General features: G+C 44.5%; 2 pseudogenes across 1 annotated transcript in view; both read right to left on the bottom strand.

Annotated features, from left to right (window-relative positions):
* LOC147580688 (protein numb homolog pseudogene) overlaps positions 1–18,952 on the bottom strand; it is a 51,840-nt pseudogene that overhangs the window by 18,888 nt on the left and 14,000 nt on the right. The gene's annotated exons all lie outside the window — the stretch shown is intronic.
* LOC147580689 (AP-3 complex subunit sigma-1 pseudogene) lies at positions 6,431–10,076 on the bottom strand (annotated as a pseudogene).

Here is an 18,952-nt window from a genome sequence, read left to right as displayed (position 1 = left end):
TCTCTGCTGGGAAGATTTTTTAGTACAAAATCAACTATTCTCTGGTCCAAGTGAAATACCTAAGCGGTCTACGAAGACAACTGGCCAAAAGCTTCTAAGGAATGTTTTGCTAAGCAAGATGAACTGAGACCTCTTTCCATGCTAGGCCTGAAGAAATGAACGATGGAGGTAAAGATAGGAGTCACTCTGCAACTTTGGTGGTTGGCGTTCATTCAACAGCTCAATAGTGTCCTCAGTTCACAGGCTCCCTCCTTCTGCTGGGACACTCCTTATTCTTGTTGACTCAGGAACTCAAACTGGCTCCTGTGGTTCCCAACCTCTCAGGTGCATTCAAAGGCAGAAGAGAGGGTAAAAGCCCTTGTCTTCCTGGGGCTACTCTTAACAGGGGAAAAGATTTATTTTCCAGTAGCCCTACAGATGTCCCCTCAAATCTCATTGGCCATGCAAATGGATCATATGCCTGGCTACTCTTAGGTGTCAGGGATGCTGACAGGAGGCCTGACCAATAGTGAGTCATGCCAAGGGGCTGGGTATATCCCCCAAACAGCAAGGGGAGAGCTGTAGGGTAGGCAACAGTGCCTGTCACAGCGAATCCAACCCACGTATGTAAACATTTGGTCTTAAATATGCATCACATTGTGTATAATGTTTTCTGGGTTTTTGTTTTGTTTTTCTAACATTTTAAATCTTTCACTACATGGACTATTTTCTTGTATGGATGTGACTATAGTGTCTCTGGGTGTTTTTCCTAATAAGTTATAAGAAAATATCTATTTGTATTTTAACTTTATAAATATGTTTCTATATTACACTTAATCCTGTTTCTTTAGGTAAGACTGACTGCTTACTCTGAGTACTTGTGAAACTAGTATATTCACACTTCCTCCCTCTTTCTGCTCTTTTTAGTATTTATTTTTATATCTTAAAATATACTTCTTCTATACTTGATTTATTAGTTGTGGTTTTTTTGAACTTTTTTTAAATGTTTATTTATCTGTGAAAGAGACAGAGTGTGAGTGGGGGAGGAGCAGAGAGAGAGGAAGACACAGAATCCAAAGCAGGCTCCAGGCTCTGAGCTGTCAGCACAGAGCCTGACGTGGGATTCAAATTCATGAACCATGAGATCATGACCTGAGCTGAAGTCTGACGTTTAACTAACCGAGCGACCCAAGTGCCTCTATCAGTTGTGGTTTCTTTTTTATTAAAAAAAAAATATATATATATATTTTTAGAGAGCAAGAGTGAGCAGGGTAGAAAGAGACAGAGAGACAGAGAGAGAGACAGAGGGGGCTGGTGGGAGAATCTCAAGCAGGTGCCATGTTCAGCACAGAGCCCAACATGGGGCTCGATCCCACAACCCTGGGATCATGACCTGAGCTGATGTCGAGTTGGACACTCAGACAACCGAACCACCCAGGTGCCTGGATTTACCAGTTTTAAGGGATCTATTTTTATCACTGACTATTAAGAATGACTGAATGAGCACAACTTAAATGACTTCCCTCTTTCTGTCACTTTTCTTCTCCCAACTGTTGTTCACTATGGACTTTGTCCAAATGGGAATTGAGATATAGGCACTTGAGACTTCCAGTGATGCACAAGGGAGGTTTTCTTGCTGGGGAGATTGGTAAGAAGATGGCTTTTCACTGTGATATGGAACTAGATATAGGGCCCAGTCACGAAGGAGGGACCAGCTTCCGGGCCAAGGTTATCCTGCTGAGATATACAAGTAATAATGGCATCTTGTGGTCAAGATGTGTGTAGAACTAGACATTAAGGAAAGTCTAGTAGCAGAGTCATTAGCTTTTCTTCAGCAACCTTCAGAGGCGTTAATCTGTGAGAATGTGCAGTTCCCCTCAGGTCTGCATTGTTATTTAAAACAATTTTTTTTTTAACATTTATTTATTTTTTAGAGACAGAGACAAAGCACAAGTGGAGGAGGGGCAGAGAGAGAGGGAGACAGAATCTGAAGCAGGCTCCAGACTCTGGGCTGTCAGCACAGAGCCTGACGCAGGGCTCTAACTCATGAACCGTGAGATCATGACCTGAGCCGAAGTCGGATGCTTAACTGACTGAGCCACCCAGGTGCCTCAGGTCTGCGTTTTTAAACTTGGACTTTCTTCCGGACGGCGCTGGTAGTTTTGGACCTAAGGCTATCCAACCGAGAGAGCAGTGTTAAAAGGGGGCAATCCCCTTCGCCCCAAGATGAGATCTTGGGTTGGGTATCACCTTGTTTTTCATGCAGCCCCTGCTGCACACTTTGACCTTCTAGATTCTGCCTGGACCACTCGTACCTCAAGTCTCCCGTTCCGCAGCTGACTTCTTAAGATGCGACCTCCTTTCTGTTAGATCACCGGGACCTGCCTGGCCTCTTCAGCCATATATTAGCTCCTCTGGTACTTGACATCTTACCTTCCTGAGTGTTAGTGTCTGCCAGAGCTCTCCTGGTTAGCTACGCTTTTAGTCCTTTCCTCGCAACACCAGCCCTGCCCAGGGCTGCTTAAATCCCACAGCGGCACTTGGCTGGAAAGCCAAGAAACGAGAACACTGTTCTGAAAACAAACAGGGAGTGTGTGTATGGGGGAAGTTGTCTACCACGGATCGACAAACTTTTTCTCGAAAGGCTCAGATAGTAAACATTTTTAGACTTTGCAAGCCACACAGTCTCTGTCACAACTACTCAGCCCTGCCTTTGTGGGAGGAAAGCAGCCACAATTTTATGGTGTATTCCAGTAAGACTTTAATTACAGATGCTGAAGTTTGAATTTCACTTCATGTGCCACAAAAGATTCTCCTTTTGGTATTTTTTACTTCAATTATTTAAAAATGGGGCACCTGGGTGGCGCAGTCGGTTAAGCGTCCGACTTCAGCCAGGTCACGATCTCGCGGTCCGTGAGTTCGAGCCCCGCGTCGGGCTCTGGGCTGATGGCTCAGAGCCTGGAGCCTGTTTCTGATTCTGTGTCTCCCTCTCTCTCTGCCCCTCCCCCGTTCATGCTCTGTCTCTCTCTGTCCCAAAAAAATAAATAAACGTTAAAAAAAAAAAAAAAATTAAAAATGTAAAAACCGGGGCGCGTGGGTGGCGCAGTTGGTTAAGCGTCCAACTCTTGATTTCGGCTCAGGTCACGATCTCACGGTTCGTGAGCTGGAGCCCTGTGTTGGGCTCTGCGCTGATAGCTATGAGCCTGCTTGGTATTCTCTCTCTCTCCTCACTCTGCTCCTCCTATGCGCTCTCTCAAAATAAATAAATAAACTTAAAAAAAAATTGTAAAAACCATTCTTAATTCATGGGCTATTAAAAAAACAAAAAAGACAACAGGCCAAATGTGGCCCATGAACTACTGTTTGCACTTGTCTGGTCTATAAGACTGAATGTCAAACACTGAGGTTGGACCGACGAGAAGCCTAATGGACACGGGGTCTTTCTTTCTGTTTATTTAATGAGAAGGCATGTGATATCCTTAATGAAGTCTGCACAATTATTTATTGAAAGAACGCTATACCTCAGTGGGATCTTACCATTGCTGTAACTTCAGGAATATACAAATACCAGAAAACGGAGAAAGAAGGAACACATAGACATCTGATCCCCGCAGTTCTTTGTTTTTCTTTCCAAATGAACCAGAAATGCAGGAGAAACTGGCAGATAACAGCTTTCTTTTGTTCAAATGGCCTCATCTAATTTATTTTAGCCTCAAGAAAGAGTATTTCTAGGTGTCCTAAGTACCCAACACATTAAAGAACTGTTCTTAGTCCGATTGTGCTTTATTGATTGTTAATTTAGAATTGATAACCTGAGCTGAATATTTTCACATGGAACTTTCTTGAAAAATGTCACATTTTTAATTTACAAGATTTATTCATGTGTAATTTTCATGATTATAGTCGTCATTGGGGTAATACTGAGCAGATCGTTATCCATACATCCATTGCTATACTCAACATCGTATGTTAGGCTTTGTTTTTTCTTCATAAACTTATTTTAGAATACTTTTATATTTACAAAATGTAACAAAGATAATACAGAGAGTTCCCACATAATTGTCATCCAGCTTCCCCAGCGTTAACATCGCACATTACTGTAGTATGGCTGCCAAACTAAGGAACCGACCTTGGTACGATACATTAGCTAAACTCTAGGCTGCTTTCAGACTGCGCCCGTGCTAGACTTTTGATAATGAAATCAGAGTAAATTATTACAACTCCGCTACCATTTTATAATAAGAGATTAATAATTAGTCTTTCGTTAAAAGTATGTTATATAATCACAGGATATATATCTTTTTAACTATTCTTTCCTCTTAATCATTTTAATTCATAAGAAGCCCCGTCAAAACTATTTTCTTATTAAAGAGTTCCACATGGGATCCTTTAGCTAGATATTTGACACTGTTCAATATGTAACATGGAATAGAAAATAAAAAGGGCAACCGTTTTGTTTTAAAAAGCCAACCAAGACCAAAACCAATCTGTGACTTCTATTAACATCAGCTGTTTTACTTCTATTAAATCAGTAGCCGCCACAGGGCAACCATATTTGGGAAATAACAAAATTAAAAAGGAAACTATCTTGCTTTAAGCTAGTTCCTTTTCTTTAAACTTATCTTTTCCAATAATAAACACATACTGCTTATTAAGGATCCTCTTGTATGCTAGTTAATTTTCTGCACTGTGTTGATTTAAGCAATAAAAAAGCCCCACCACGCACTCAAGGACTCAGGGAGCTTCCTTCCCTGTTCCTTATCCAACTCGTCTGCACCAGATACTGCTCTTTTTCTCTCCCAGTCTCAAGGTCCACTTCACCTCAGCTCCAGCTTCCTTCTCAGCATAACTGAGACTGTACCTCAACAGCAAGGAACTTCTGAAGGCAACACTCACCTCTCATTCAAGTAATACAGGCAGTTAGAGTTAGTTGAACAAACTTTTCCCTTTGCCCTTTCGACACTAAAAGGGTTAGATGCAGTCTCTTCGAGGCTCTGTGAAGCCTTGAGACCAGAAATCAATGTGTACTGTGTGTATTTAACCTGTTAATGGGGTGTGTAATCGTCAACTTTTAAATTATCTGTGGGGATGGGGGAGGGGGGGATAGCAACATCCCACAATTTTATAACTGAGAAAGATGACATATTTTTTAAATGTTTATTTATTTTTGAGAGATAAGAGCGCAAGCAGGGGAGGGGCAGAGAGAGGGGAACAGAGGATCTGAACCTGGCTCAGCGCTGTCAGCGCAAAGCCCAATGAGGGGCTTGAACTCGCTATCTGAGCCAAAGCCGGATGGTCAGCCGACTGAGCCACCCAGGCGCCCCAGAAAGACGATATTTAGTCTGAGTTAATCTCCACCAAATCTGTCCCCTGCATGCCTTCCTGGGAATAGCTTCAGGGTATAGTTTACAGTAAACATGTAAAGGCCAGAAGATCTGCAACTGGGAAGATCAAAAGGAAGGAGCAGAAGTACTTCAGGAAGCAGACATTCTCATGGGCTCTCCTACACCAAGCAATTTCTCTCCATCTTCTGATGACTGACAGGCCTTTAACGAGGGATACAACGTTCTAGTTCTTAATTCAAGATAATTCAGAGCTGGAGCCGTTTTAGAACAACCACATTCAAGGGCCAAGCAGAAAGGGGAGCTGTTGGGGGATTCTGAGCAGGGACACTGTAAAACTCAGGAGGAGGAGGGAGCAACAGAAGGAGCAAAAGGGTCATGAATACTTTCAAGTTGTTGAATCTAGATAGTGGGCACACAGACTTTCATAGTATTGTTCTGTCGATCGGCACAGATATACGAAATTTTTCAAAATAAAAAGGATGTGAGAAATCTGCATGTATGTTTGAAGTTTTTCTTTTAAAAATATTGGGGGTGGGGCACCTGGGTGGCTCAGTGGATTAAGCTTCCGACTTCGGCTCAGGTCATGATCTTGCGGTGAGTTCGAGCCCCATGTCGGGCTCTGTGCTGACAACTTGGAGCCTGGATCCTGCTTCAGATTCTGTGTCTCCCTCTCTCTCTCTGCCCCTCCCCTGCTTGTGCTCTGTCTCTGAAAAATGAATAAATGTAAAAAAAAAAATATATCGGGGGATATCCAAATATGATGTGAACATAAAATCACAATGGAAAAGTTATGGTTAAGAGCACCTGCCTGGCTCAGTGAGTGTGCGACTCTTGATCTTGGGGTCGTGAGTTCGAGCCCTACATTGGGTGCAGAGCCTACTTAAATAAATAAATGAAATTGAAAAGTTATGCTTAAATGTTCGTTGTCATACCTAAGGGAATGTAGATCATAGAGAGGTACGGCCCAACTGAAACTGTTCCACTTGAGTTTTTTTTCCCCCCAGTTACTTTGGTGCTTATTTAAGCCAAGAGAAAAAGGTCATACTGTTTTCATGCAACATATACTTGGTTCTTTAAATAACAACCATGACAAATAGTAGAAGGAATTAGAGAATGCTGTGCTTGTAATCCATTCAAAACACCAACATTTGGGTTGTACGTAATTAAAGAATATGTAAGATGCTTTTTGAATACCGTAGCAGCCGGTATGTAGAGACAGGCCTTCAGCGGACGCAGGAATGCAGATTAGGAAAGACAAAAAAATCACGCAGGAATTTGTCAATGTTATACAACTTCTATACAGTACTGTGACTTAAATCCAAGACTCTCCCCTATCTGTGGTGAGCAACTGCATGTAACATTAAATGCCGTTTCCCTCTGGATTTTACCCGGGAAGAGCCCAATTTTGTTTTTTTAGCCTTGCGAATCATTTACCGAAAAGAAGGCAGCCTTGCCACTTTTACATGTGTGCTATCAATGTCAGTATTTCTTGGGATTGCAGGAAGATTCACGTTCTTTACAGCTGATACAGCACAGGTTGGAGCTCCAGCGATGCCCGCCTCGTCAGGGTTGTCTTCGGGTGTTTTTGTGCATCAACGAAGGGAACAATCTCATTCATGTTGGTCTCCAATACCGTTCCACGCATCCTTGTTTCTGCAAGCATACCATCGACCTTGTCTACAGGGAGAATGAAATCCGGTTCAGACACTTTCAAAAATACTTTTCTAATGTCTCCAAGAATACCAAATTACATTTCAAATGCCAACTTCACTCTCCGAAGAATCCACATGGAAGACAAAACAGAAGGCTGTGTGTCACGTCCATACGTCAGTTTGTTAGAGCCTCTAAGTAATGATCCTCCTTCTAGGAAACTGCAAACATTTTCATGTTCCTTGCGTGGCAACCGGAAAATCTCCCTGATGGTTTGCTGTTGTGGGTCTTCACGGCAGGGCAGGCAGAGTGTGCACAGCCACTGCTTCCTGTGCTTGAGGATGAGGAGCGCCTGCTCGTGGCTGGGCTGGGCAGGAGTGACCTGGCGGGTGCTGGGGGCCAGGCTGGGGCAGGCGAGAGGGCCTTGCCGGTGCATCTTGCTAGTCACCCTCTCCCTACTTCTATTTTTTAGTTGTCTTTTTGTTCGTTGTTGCCATTGGTTTTGTTGTTGTTGTTTTTTTTATCTTGACCTTTTCAAGTAAACACAACAGTGGAGGTAATGAACGGGCATAGAAAAGAATATGTGTGTGGTGAAATACCACCTACTCATCATCCACTTTCAACAATTACCAACATCTCCCAGGCTTGTTCCATGTATTCCCCTCACTCTGTTTTTTCTTCTTCTGAAGTATTTCATTTTATTTTATGTTTATTTTTTATTTTTGAGAGAGAGAGCCCGCACGCACACACAAGTGGGTAAGGGCAGACAGAGAAGGAGACAGAGGATCTGAAGCGGGCTCTGTGCTGATAGGAGAGAACATTCTTCCAGAACATTTTAAAGTAAATCTAGAGAGACATTTTTGTAACGTGCCAACAGTCATCATCACACCTAACAAAATTTATGGTGGTTCCTTAATAGCCTGTATTTTGGAGTATGAAGTTTCCAATAATTCTTAATATAATTTTGGTTGAATTTTCTTATTTTATTTATTTTTGAGGGAAAATGCACATGCTCGTGGGGGAGGGGCAGTGAGAGAGAGAGTCCCAAGCAGGCTTATGTGGGGCTTGATCCCATAAACCGTGAGATCATGAGCCAAAATTAAGAGTTGGATGCTTGGGGGGCCTGGGTGGCTCAGTCAGTTAAGCTTCCGACTTTGGCTCAGGTCATGATCTCACAGCTCATGGGCTAGAGCCCCATATCGGGCTCTGTGCTGACAGCTCAGAGCCTGGAGCCTGCTTTGGATTCTGTCTCCCTCTCTCTCTGCCACTCCACTGCTTGCTCACTCTCTCTCTAAAATATAAATAAACGTTAAAAAAAATTTTTTTTTAACGTTTAATTTTTGAGACAGAGAGAGACAGAGCATGAACAGGGGAGGGTCAGAGAGAGAGGGAGACACAGAATCTGAAACAGGCTCCAGGCTCTGAGCCGTCAGCACAGAGTCTGACGTGGGGCTCAAACTCACGGACCACGAGATCATGACCTAAGCCGAAGTTGGACGCTTAACCGACTGAGCCACCCAGGCGCCCCAACATTAAAAAAAATTTTATTAAAAAAAAAAAAGTCGGATGCTTCACCAACTGAGCCATCCAGGTGCCCCTAAATTTTTTTTTAAATTTTTTAACATTTATTCATTTTTGAGAGTGAGAGAGACAGAGCATGAGCAAGGGAGGGGCAGAGAGAGAGGGAGACACAGAATTGGAAACAGGCTCCAGGCTCTGAGCTGTCTGCACAGAGCCAGACGCAGGGCTCGAACTCCTGGAGTGTGAGATCATGACCTGAGCCGAAGTCGGACACTCAATCGACTGAGCCACCTAGGCGCCCCTCCCCTAAATTTTTTTATACTCTTAATTGGCCTTGTAAAGATTGAACTAACACAATACTGAAGAAATAAATATCTACATTTGCTATGGACTGAATGTTTGCATCCGCCCCCCCCCCCCATTCATATGTTGACACATACTCCCAAAGTGATGTTATGTGGAGGTGAGACCTTTGGGAGGTGATTAGGTTATGAGGTAGAGCCCTTATGAATGGCATTAGCGCTCTTATAAAAAAAAGGACCCCAGACAGCCTGGCTGGCTCAGCTGGTAGAGCATGTGACTCTCAGGGTCATGAGTTGGAGCCCTGCATTGGGCGTACAACTTACTTTTGAAAAATATATGTGTACTTTTTTTGGTAAAGTTTATTTAAGTAATCTCTACACCCAACATGGGACCTGAACTCATGACCCTGAGATCAAGAGTCACATGATCTTCTGACTGAGCCAACCAGGCACCCCAGCTTATTGAAAAACAAAACAAAACAAAACAAAAAACCACACAGTCCGTTAAGCATCAGACTCTTGATCTTGGCTCAGGTCATCTTGAGGTTTGTGAGTTCAAGCCCCACACTGGGCTCTGTGTGCTGACAGTGTGGAGCCTGCTTGGGATTCTCTCTCCCCTCTCTCTCTCTCTCTCTCTCTGCCTCTATCCCACTCGTGCTGTCAAAATAAGTGAATAAACTTGAAAAAAAAAAACCCACAAAGGGCCCCAGAGAGCTCCCTTGCCCCTTCCAATCATGAGAGGACGCGCATGAATTAAGAAGCAGATTCTCACCAGAGGCCGACTCTGCCTGCCCCTCGATCTTGGCTTCCCACACAGCAGGTCTGTGAGAAATCCATTTCTACTCTTTATAAGCTTCCCACTCTATTTTGCTACAGCAGTCTGAAGTATAGTAAGACAACACTTATGCAAAGGCCTTTAAGAAATTGAAATTCAGGGGTGCCCGGCTGGCTCGGTTGGTGGAGCGTGTGACTCCTGATCTCAGGTCCTGAGTTCAAGCCCCACGTTGGGTGTAGACATTACTTAAAAAAATAAAATCTTAAAAAAAAAAAAAAAAAGAAAGAAAAGAAAAGAAAGAAGGGCACTTGCGTGGCTCTGTCAGTTAAGCATCCGACTTCGGCTCAGGTCATGATCTCAGGGTTCATGAGTTCAAGCCCTGTGTCGGGCTCTGTGCTGACAGCTCAGAGCCTGGAGCCTGCTTCAGATTCTGTCTCCCTCTCTCTCTCTGCCCCTCCCCTGCTCATGCTCTGTCTCTCAAAAATGAATAAATGTTAAAAAAATTTAAAAAAAAGAAAGAAATTGAAGTTCAACAGTAAACATTGTCTGTAATAAAAGATGAATGACAGCACTGGTGCTCAGAAAAAATAAACAAGTTAGGGGACAATTTTAGGGAAAATCCCAAAAAAACATTTGACACGAGAGTATTGCCAAAACAAGTATTGTCAAACAAGTGTTCTCCTAGCTTATCGGCGGGCATGTAAATTGGTTGGTGTGCCAGCCAGATGGCATGCTAACAGGGTTTACTGAAGGAAGTCTGATAAGAGGATTATTTATAGACGTGCCCAGGGCTGAGGAGGCCTACAAGGGTTGGTGAAGCGCCCGGGGACAAGCCGCCACAGGAAGTGGCAACCACCAGGCACAGCCAGCAGGGGGAGGGGGCTCTCACTGAACCGTGGAGGGAGTGGATACGGAGGAGGGTGGAGCCACCCAAGTGGCTTCTGGAAAAGAGGTGCAGCCACGGCCACCCAGAGGCCCGGGGTTCCCACCTCCCACCCTGTCTTGCTGCCTGTATTTCTCACAGGGAAGCTGACTGGGAGGTGGTGGGTAGAGATGTGATCTGATGCGGTTTTACAGAGGTCAGCCCCCAAGGGCACAAGAGTGCAGGAAGGTAGTGTCTGGTCACCCAGAGGGGCAAACATGACTACCAGAGGCGGAGACAAGTTAACACTGGCTACCCGCTTTAGATGTACACCTTAGGATCTCGCAATGTGACCCCTAAGAATTCACCCTACAGAACAACTCAAATGTAAATAAAGTTGGAAAATAAAAAATAGTTGTATTTTGTATTTGTTGAGAGCTTACTTGTTAGGTATGAGGGACCAAGCAAGGCATTTTACATTTAATCCTCACAAGAACCCCTCTGAGTTCTGCACGATTAGTACTGACATTTTACACTTAAGGAAATTAAAGTGGAGTAATGCTAAGCCGGGACCACAGAGTTAGCAAGTGACAATACTGGGACCCAAATGCAGTCACTCTGACTCCAGTGTTGGAGTTCTAAGGAAATCCATGGCAGCATCGTCCGTAAAAACAAAAGACCGAATACAACCTAAATGACAGACAAGGCAAATACATTATGGTACGTCTACACAATGAAATACTACACAGCTTAAAAAAGAATGGAGTAGGGCGCCTGGGTGGCTCCGCGGGGTAAGCGTCCGACTTCAGCTCAGGTCATGATCTTATGGTTTGTGAGTTCGAGCCCCCACATCGGGCTCTGCACTGACAGTGCAGAGCCTGCTTGGGATTCTCTAATTGCCTCTCTCTCTCTGTCCCTCCCCCAAACCAGTCAAAAATAAATATTTTAAAAAAATGTGTTTCTTTACTAAAAAAATTTTTTTTAATGTTTTTATTATTTATTTTTGAGACAGAGAGAGACAGAGCATGAGCAGGGAAGGGGCAGAGTGAGAGGGAGACACAGAATCTGAAGCAGGCTCCAGGCTCTGTCAGCACAGAGCCTGATGCGGGGCTTGAACTCACGGACTGTGAGATCATGACCTGACCTGAAGTTGCACGCTTAACCAACTGAGCCACCCAGGCGCCCCAAAAAATGTGTTTCTTTACAAAAAAAAAAAAAAAAAAAAAAAAGAATGGAGTAGATCTACATGTGCTTATATGGAAAGATCTCCAAGATACACAGTCTGTGGCGGGAAAAAACCAAAGTACAAACATTGTGCCCATTTGTACAGAAAAATGAAAGGTCCTGTTTTAATATTTTAATACATGTACACTTTTCAATAAACATATGTGATAAAAAGTCATACATATACATATGCCAACATACACAAAATGCCCAGAACTGAACAAGAACAGGTAACATTTATAGAGCACTGATCTAAATGTTTTATAAGTACGATCTCTGAATGTTCAAAAGAACTCTATTAAGTGAGTAGTACTAACACTCTCATTTTTTAATATAATTCTTTTTTAAGATCTTATTATTTTTTTTTTTTTTAAACGTTTATTTATTTTTTTGGGACAGAGAGAGACAGAGCATGAACAGGGGAGGGGCAGAGAGAGAGGGAGACACAGAATCGGAAACAGGCTCCAGGCTCTGAGCCATCAGCCCAGAGCCCGACGCGGGGCTCGAACTCACGGACCGCGAGATCGTGACCTGGCTGAAGTCGGCTGCTTAACCGACTGCGCCACCCAGGCGCCCCTAAGATCTTATTTTTAAGTAATCTTTGGATCCAATGTGGAACTTGAAATCACAATCCTGAGCTCAAGAGGTGCATGCACCACTGACTCAGCCAGCCAAGCGCCCCAACAAAAATCCTTTTTTTTTTTTTTAACTTATTGAGAAAGAGCATGTGAGCATGGGGCGGGGGGGAGTAGAGGGAGAGAGAGGGAGAGAATCCCAAGCAGGCTCCATGCTCAGTACCGAACCCGACGGGGGCTTGATCTTGTGACCCGGGATCACGACCTAAGCCAAAATCAAGGCTAATGCTTAACCAACTGAGCCACCCAGGCGCCCCCAAAAATCTTGGTTTTGTTTTTGTTTTTGTTTTTTTAAAGCTAAAAATTCTCTTCACGTGTATTCTAGTTAAAAATGTCAACCTGCCGGTTTGGAATTGAGATTCCAGCCTACATAGACATGAACCTGTAGCGAAGGCACTATGTCTCCCTTCTAGTTTTCGGATAATCTTTAAACCTAGTAAGTACACCTTCTGTGCCAACATGTAGGTTACTGACAAAGCTCCTCAACGGGGCAGCGATGGACAGACCCTGTGAGACACCCCCTGGACAAGCGGACTCTGACACATTAATTCATCCGCACAGCATGTACGGTTTAGGCTGTGGATTCACCTGTCACCATTTCTTCCTCTTGTCCCCAAGGACAACACGCTAGGTCTTGTTCATCATCTTGCTGGAATTACTGCTTTTATTCCATTGATTTACTATTATAACTGTACTCCCATCCCCACCCCCTTTTGTTAAGAGAGTCTGGATTGAAAGGACTTGTTTATTTAAAAAAAAAAAAATTTTTTTTAACATTTATTTATTTTTGAGACAGAGAGAGACAGAGCATGAACGGGGGAGGGCCAGAGAGAGAGGGAAACACCGAATCCGAAGCAGGCTCCAGGCTCCGAGCTGTCAGCACAGAGCCCGACGCGAGGCTCGAACTCACGGACCACAAGATCACGACCTGAGCCGAAGTTGGACGCTTAACCGACTGAGCCACCCAGGCGCCCCTGAAAGGACTTGTTTAGACAACACGTGTGGGCTTCTATTGTTATCTCATTCTTACACTCGACTCTCTAGTGCTGTTTGCTCACAATTTTACCAACAATTTAAATTTCAAATTTACTAGTCCCGATTTTGAGGATTAAACTTTCTTTTTATTTTTCCTCCCCAAAATTTGATTTTTTTTTCTTTGCCCAGTTGTTTGGTTTCTCCTGTGTCCTATGATTACTCAAAGACTAATTACAAAGACTCAGAGCACATGTGCAATTTCCTACATTATCCTATTTTGTACAGTTCTAGACACTTGGATTCATTTTAAACACCTGCATTATTACCTGACTCTCTTAGACACTCTTCTTCCCTTTGTTAAAACTTCTCGGATGACCATAACCATTGCTTTCCGAAGGAGGTGAAGAAAAATAATCGGCTGTTTTCCTTGCTTATTGGGATCTCTTGGCATTTATGCCATCAAATTCCATCAAAGCAGCGGAGAATACTGCTCTCGTGTTTCTTTTTAAATCCAAATATACTTTTAAAAGCCCCTTTCCTCTCATCGGTGAGGGGCGCTGGGGGAGCTGGAGAAAGTCTGCCTTTAGTCCCCTCCATCCAGTTGCCTTCTTAGAAGAACATCTGGGACAGGGACTGGGGTGTCTGCTTGTGGGAGAGGTCACCACAGGGCACTCTTCTACTTCTCCTGGCTTATCTGCTGCCCTCTACGCAGGCCAGACATTGGCTGTTTTTCTCGTCTCCATTCACACTTTAAACCCTCAGGCATTCTCAGTTCCTGCTTGGCAGAAAGTTTTGGGTGCTGGGCCTCAGTTGTGTCCTGCAGCCCAGTGCACCAGAGAGCCACAAAGGCGGCTACAGGAACCCACCGCAAAACGAAGGGGAACCTGCTGGCAGGTCCCATACGCTGTATTTGACGTCTCCCTTTGAGAACCTTAAAGGAAGCAGGGCGGGTTAGACGGGGAGGGTTCAACAGTCCTGCGTCCTCCGGCAAGAACTGTCTCATGAGTGTGCACCTACCTGAATGGTTTGCTCAGAGCAGCCCTGAGCTTGGTTTTTATCCTGCTCTTAGCATCTTGAAATTATTAGCAACTTTTGTCGTTATTGTTGTTGTTTTTAGCACCGAGACTCTCACATTTCATCCTGCACTGGAGCCCCCAAGTTACGCAGCCAGTGCTGACCCAGCCCTGAGAGTTGAGTGCACCCAATCCCAGCGCCTCTTCTCACCAAGCCTTCGACTTCTAAGGGGGAGGATGTAACTCTGCTTGTTCTAGGTTTCCGAACACCATGTGTCAGTTTTGGCTGATACTGCGTTCGTTCCGAGGGAGGTACTCCCCCTTTTATCTTTTGTATCTACCTTTTAAAGTCCTGAGCTCCTGAGAATGTCCCCTTCCCTTTCCCACTATCACACATATGGACAGTTTTGTCTGGAGCTGGGTTTTCCCGTTTTCTTACACACTTTGGAGACTTAATCCAAAATAAACATAGCTGGGGATAGACTGTGCTTCTTTTCACTGAAGTCCTTTTTCAGTCCATTTCCCACAAATCCATTTCATATCTACCCCATAAATCCCCCACACGGAAAAAGTTGCATTAGCAAACCTGTAACTCGGGGCAGACCCTGTCGCTTCCCCTACTTCTGCTTTCCGCTGAGGGCAGTGGCCGCCCATCAGTCGTACCCTAGCTCTCTCACCACAACACTCTTCTCTTTTCACTCCAGTAGGAACAAAGTGACTCTTACATGCACCCAGTTCCAAATTATTTATCAAGTCTTCTGCAAGAAAGTCTCCTTTCTTGGGATGGTAGAGTCACTTCGCTCTATCTCTGATAGACTGGCTCCCTGTGATTTCTCTTCAGTTTAAGAATGGGTCAACTATCTAGAGTAAAGTCAGCAAAACATGGTCTTCAGGCCAAATCCGGCCCGTGGCCAGTTTTTCTCCTGCTTGAGAACTGAGAATGGTTTGTATTGTTTGTTTATTTATTTTTTAATGTTTTTATTTTTGAGACCATGTGGGAGACAGAGTGCAAGCAGCGGAGGGGCAGACAGAGGGAGAAACAAGAGTCTGAAGCAGGTTCCAGGCTCTGAGCTGTCAGCCCAGAGCCTGACGTGGGGCTTAAACTCACAAACCGTGAGATCATGACCTGAGCCGAAGTTGGATGCTTAACCAGCTGAGCCACTCAGGCGCCCGATGGTTTGTATTGTTTTAAGAGGGGGGTAAAAACAGTATGCAGTAAAGAAAGACTAAAATACTTACTACCTGGCCCCTTCCAGAAGAAAGTTTCCCAGACCTGGATATAGACAACAGTTAACAATCTGCCTTCCTGCCCCCACTGAAGTCAACAGAAGTTACTCTAAGCTTCGGCCAAAGTGGTCTCCAGCCACCAGTGGGTCCTGAGTCCTCTGTTTCCTTTCTGTTCTTTCTGCACAGCAGCTGTTTCTTCTGTTTCTACTGAGCCTAAGAGCATTCCACCGGGCGATTAGATCTTGGCCCACAGGCCCTTCTAAGGAGAGTAATCCCCAATAGAAGCTTTCTATGTAAAACATTTGGGGTTTGTGCTATCTGCCAGACACCAACCCTGCTACCTGGGGAATGGCTGCAAGGCGGCCAGGGCAGGGGGGAGCCTCCCCTCAAAGAGAAGGGTACGGTGGCTCTCTTCCCAGTGGGGATGCCTGTTCTGGGGAAGACAGGCAGACCCACCCATCAGGCACTGTCTTCCAGTGCCTGCAAATGCTTGGGTGTGCTCAGAAGAACCTCAAAAACTCAGGTTGTTGGGGACGCCTGGCTGTTTCAGTCAGTGGGACATGTGACTCTTGATCTCAGGGTTGTGAGTTCGAGCCCCACTTGGCGGGTAGAGAGAACTTAAAATAAAAACTCACGTTCTCCATTCAGTTCTCAGAGGCCTGTTGCCTATTAATGCATTACTTGCCTCCTTTTTTGCACCAGAGTGACTGGTCAGCCGCGGGGGGGGGGGGGGGGGTGCTCCTACAGCATTCCCGGGCCCCGCACCTCCCTGCAATGTAATTCCATGTGTGTCTTTCTTGCAACGTATGGGAGCCTTAATAAATGCACCGCCCACCACAGCTGCGGCCCTGCCTCGGTTTGCCTATCTCTAAGGGGGTCTTGCCCCTACCACCCCTGCCTCAGCAGCAAACCTGCCCTTGCTAAGCTTCATTTTGGCCTTTCCTTCTGCCACCGGGAAGCACATCTTTGCGGCTGACCTAGGGGGACACGGTGGGGCAGTCAACCCAGGCACAGGCACCAGGGCTGTGTGTGTAGTGATTTAAAAACAAACTGTGTAGGCACACCTGGGTGGATCAGTTGGGTGAGCCTCTGACTCTAGATTTCAACTCAGGTTGTGATTGCAGGGTGGTGACATTGAGCCCTTTGTCCAGCTCTGTGCTGGGCGTGGAGACTACTTGGGATGCTTTCTCTCTCTCTCTCTCTCTCTCTCTCTCACCCCTCTTCCCTGCTCTCTCTCTCTCTAAAATAAAAAACAGTAATAACAAACAAAAAATAAATGAAAACAAACTGCATTGCTGGTCTTCTAACCATCACCATGGGCTGAAAATTCCAAACAATGTCAGATAAAATACTCCTTCCTGAAAACAATCTTTTGCTGGCCAGTTCTAAACAACTTAGCAGTTATCGTTGGGCTCTCTTAACATATGTGTAAACTTGAAATGCGCACTTTGTATTGTTCCTTTAATAAACATTGTGCTCTACATGCAGGTGGTTCAGAGACCTCCCAGGTGTAGGGCTGGCGTCCAGCAAACACAGCCTCAGCCACGCACAGTGGCTTGGAGAGTACGGATCCCATGGAATCACTAGTTCATTTTGGATACGACTCCTGTCTCCCGTTCCTGGGGGACTATATCTTTGCTTTTAAACACTAGATTGAGGGGTGCCTGCGTGGCTTAGTTGGTTGGTTGAACATCCGACTTCAGCTCAGGTCACGATCTCCCACTTCTTGAGTTACAGCCCCGCGTTCAGCTCTGTGCTGACAACTCAGAGCCTGGAGCCTGCTTCAGATCCTGTGTGTGTCTCTCTCTCTGCCCCTCCCCTGCTCGTTCTCTCTCTCCCTCTCAAAATAAACAAACATTAAAACTAGATTGAAAAAAAATGACAGCACAGTGATTATAGATGGCGAAGTAGAACTCGAGTCACTTCCATTCTGTCATATTTTGTGACCCACCGCTCATCCCCGGAATGTTTATGTGTTTAAAGTTCAAAACTGTCAAACACAGCAAATGGAGAAGTAGGATATGTTTGTGTGGTAAGGACAAATTCTAGTTCATACTTGAAACATTTTACTGAATTTGAGTAAAATCTTTAAAAGTTGACATTTCCTTTTTTTTAACTGTTTAAAAATGGAGAGTGACTCAAGATTATATCCAATCAGTGGTACGATTTAGCAATTTTCCCTAAATTGTATCTTACATCTAATACTAAAGTATTAATGCATTGTTTGCCCCCTTTTTGTGCACTTTAATTTTTTTTAATCAGAAAAAGTTTTTTTTTACTCACATATGTCCAAATTTCAAAACAAAAAATTTTCACTCTCTGCATTTACTTTGTGGTCATTTTACTATTTGTTTCATTTCATGATTCCTGAAAATAATGTTTGCCAAAAATGATCCACTCTAAACGACCTGGTACATCCAGACAATGGAATATTATTCAGGACTGAGAAGAGTCATAAAGAGACATGCAGTGAACCTTAAAAGCATGTTAGTGAAAGAAGCCAGTCTGAAAAGGTTACATACTGTTTATTTATTTATTTTTAATGTTTATTTATTTTTGAGACAGAGCATGAATGGGGGAGGCTCAGAGAGAGAGGGAGACACAGAATCCGAAGCAGGCTGCAGGCTCTGAGCTGTCAGCACAGAGCCCGACGCGGGGCTCACAGACTGTGAGATCATGACCTGAGCTGAAGTCGGATGCTTAACCAATGGAGCCACCCAGGCGCCCCGGTTACATACTGTTTAAATCCAACTATACGTCATGGCAAAACTGGAAAAGGGAAAACTGTGGAGACAGGGGTTGCTGGGGCACCTCAGTCAGTTAAGCATCAACTCTTGATTTCGGCTCAGGTCATGATCTCACGGTTCGTGAGATTGAGCCCCGCGTCAGGCTCTGTGCTGACAGTGCGGAGCCTGCTTGGGATTCTCTCTCCCTCACTCTGCCCCTCCCCCAATCATGCGTTTGCTCTCTCTCTCTCTCAAAATAAATAAACAAATTAAAAAAAAAAAAGAATCAGTGGTTGTCAGGGTCTGGGGAAAGGGCAGGATGAGCAGGTACAGCACAGAGGTTTTCAGGGCAGTGAGAATATGCTGTATCACATGATGTAGACATGTCAGGACACATTTGTGCAAACACACTGGTGCAAACCTGTAACCAGGAGTAAACTGTAAGGTAAACAAACTTTGGACTTTGGATGATAAAGATGTGTCAAAGTATACTCAGGAATGGTAACAAATGCACCACTCTTTCTGCTGCTAACTCAAAATTCCTCCAAAAAAGGTCTTTTAGAAATCCCCTCTGGGTGTTTAATGAGCTCAGAACACCCCTGGGCACCCCTCCTCCAGATCACTGCGTTAGTCCCCAGGCTCTCCAGCCTTCCCAGCAGCCACACTGGCTTCGAAGGCTGTTTTTCCTGAGCCCCCTCCTGGCTCCTTCTAGCAGCAT

This window comes from Puma concolor, chromosome B2 (genome assembly GCF_028749965.1).
Source record: "Puma concolor isolate L17-30 chromosome B2, mPumCon1.1.hap2, whole genome shotgun sequence".
NCBI classification, from domain to species: domain Eukaryota; kingdom Metazoa; phylum Chordata; class Mammalia; order Carnivora; family Felidae; genus Puma; species Puma concolor.
The sequence above is the reverse complement of the archived record's forward strand: the minus strand, read 5'-3'. Positions and strand labels throughout refer to the sequence as shown.